The sequence below is a fragment of the Penaeus vannamei genome, chromosome 28 (genome assembly GCF_042767895.1).
Source record: "Penaeus vannamei isolate JL-2024 chromosome 28, ASM4276789v1, whole genome shotgun sequence".
NCBI lineage: Eukaryota > Metazoa > Arthropoda > Malacostraca > Decapoda > Penaeidae > Penaeus > Penaeus vannamei.
The window spans coordinates 18,072,389-18,074,888 of NC_091576.1; the positions used below are offsets into that span (position 1 = coordinate 18,072,389).

Sequence of the window (2,500 nt, forward strand, 5' to 3'; positions counted from 1 at the left end):
GAGGAGGAGGGGAGGGAGAGGGGAGAGAAGGAGGAGGAGGAGGAGACTGAGGGAAAGGGGGTGAGAGGGTAGGTGGAGAGAGAGAAGAAAGGGAAAGAGAGAGGGGAAACTTGAGAAGAGAGACGGGGTAGAGGAGGAGGGAGAAGGAAGGAGAGGGGAGGGAGGGAGGAGGGGAGGAGACTGACGGAAAGGGGGTGAGAGGGTAGGTGGAAAGAGAGGGAAATCGAAGAAAGGGGAACAGGGTAAAGGGGGAGGGGAGAGGGGAGGCAGAGAGAAAGGGGGGGAAGGAAGGAGGCAGAAAGGAAAGGATGTGATAGGGTAGGTGGAGAGAAGAGAGGGAAAACGAGAAGAGAGAAGGGAAGCAGAAGGAAAGGGGAGAGGAAAAGAGGTTGGGAAGAAGTGAAGAAGAGGGGAAGAAGAGTGGAAGGGAGAGAGAGAGAGAGAGAGAGAGAGATAGAAGGGAGAGGGGAGACACGAAAAAGAAGGAAGAACATAGGGAAGAGAAAACGAAGAGGGAATGGACAGAATAAAAGAATGGTGAGAAGAGAGGGGAAGGAGAAGAACATAAGGAGAGAGGAGGAGTGCGAAGGGGGAGCTTAAGGAGTAGTGGAAGATAAAGAAGGGGAACAGAATAGTTGCGGAGAAGGGAAGGAAAAAGGGAGGGGAAGATGGTCTTAGGGAAAGGAAAGGAGGAGATGGAATAGGGGAAATAAGAGAGAAAGAGAGTACAGAGAGAAAATGGAGAGAGGGAAAGGCAGACGGATAGCTGGAGATAAATGAATGAGAGAAGGGAGAGAGATAGAGATAAAAAAAGGAAGAGGGAGGAAAAGGATATATATAGAGAGAGGGGAAAAGAGATAGATAGAGGAAGACGGGAATAATAGGAGATAGAGAGAAGCGAGAGAAATGAGAAATCAGAGGAGTATGAGAGTAAATCAGAAAGAAAGGAAGGAGAGGAGGAAAGAAGAGAGAGTAAGAAGACACCGAGAGGGGAAGAAATGGAAATGGGATGAAAAGGGAAGAATTTAGACGTAATGAAAATAAGATTAGAAAGGGTAGATAGAGAGTTAGAAGGGAGATGAGAGGAATACATGTCTAAAAAAAGGAAAAAAGAGAGAGAGAGAGAGAGAGGGCAGGGGCAAACAGGAGAGGGTGATAGAGATAGAGAGATAAAAGAAGAAAAGAGAGGAATGTCGAATAAGCCAAGAACCCACATCAGAGCGTGTCTTCCCTCCCTCCCTCATTCCTTTTTCCCCCCTTCCCACCTCTTCATCTTCTGGTCCTTCTTTCTTCCCCTTCTCTGGTCTTCTCTTCCCCTTTCTCCATTTTTTCTTCTTTCTTATCCCCTGCCTTCCCCTCCACAATCCCCCTCCTTTTTTACCCTTCCCCTTTTCTCCTTTCTTTGTTCCTTCTCTTCTCTTCCTTCTGTCACCTTCCTTTCTTATCGCCTTCCTTTCCTCGTTTCCTTCCATGCTCTCATTTTTTTACTGCCTTCTTCTTTCCCCTTCCCTTTTCCTTTCCCACATTTCATTTCTCTTCCTGTGCTTTCCCCCAAATTGTATCATCTCCTTCTATTCTTTCTTTCCCCCAGCTTTCCTTCCCTTTATTCTCACCATTCCAAATCCATTTTCCAGTTCATTCCCCTTCCCTAAAAGACATCATTCTCCACTTCCCTGAGAATAAATAAAGCTTCTCCCCCTCCCTCTTACTTCCCTCCTCTTTGCCCTTTCCCTCCCCTCATTCTAAATTCTTTCCCTTCTTTTCCTCTCTTGCCTTCCCTCCCGATATCCATCCATCCCACCCCCACCCCACCTCCCTACCTTTAACTATACCCCCCTTGATACTCCATCTCCCCTCCCCCTCACCCACCCAACCTACTCCCCTACCTTCCCCCTGCCACTCCTCCCAACCCCCTGGTATCTTCTGCACCTCCCCCCCCACCCCATCCCCCCATCCACCCAACCTAACGTACACTTCCACCTATCCCCCCCCCCCATATTATACCCCTATACCCCTCCCTCCCTTCCCCTCGCCCAACCTCCCCTTCCGTCCCCCCTCTCTTACCTATTCCCCTAACCCCTCCCTTTCTCCCCCCTTCCCCCCTTTCCCCTCTTTCCCCTCAAGACGTACGACCCCGGAGGCAACCGAGGTGTTGGCCAGCCGGTGTGCCATGAATGTGACGGGGAGGGAGGGAGAGGGGAGAGCGAGGGGGGGGGGGAGGAGGAGAAAGAGGGAGAGGGGAAAGCGAGGGGGGGGGGGAAGAGGGAGGAGGAGGAAAGAGAGAGGAGAAAGCGAGGGGGGGGAAGAGGGAGGAGGAGGAAAGAGAGAGAGGGATCAAGAGGGAGAGGGGAGAAGCGAGGGAGGGGGAGGAGAGGAGGAGGAAAGAGAGAGGGAAGAGAGGGAGAGGGATGGTCGGGGAGAGGAGGGAGAGGGGAGACAGAGGGCGGAGGGGGGAGGGAGGAGGAGAGGAAAGAGAGAGAGGGAGAGAGAGGGATAGGGA

The 2,500-nt window shown here is 51.6% G+C and overlaps 1 protein-coding gene across 1 annotated transcript in view; it reads right to left on the reverse strand.

The window, feature by feature from the left end:
* The window catches only part of LOC138867104 (uncharacterized), a 24,026-nt gene that overhangs the window by 1,045 nt on the left and 20,481 nt on the right, over positions 1-2,500 (reverse strand). The gene's annotated exons all lie outside the window — the stretch shown is intronic.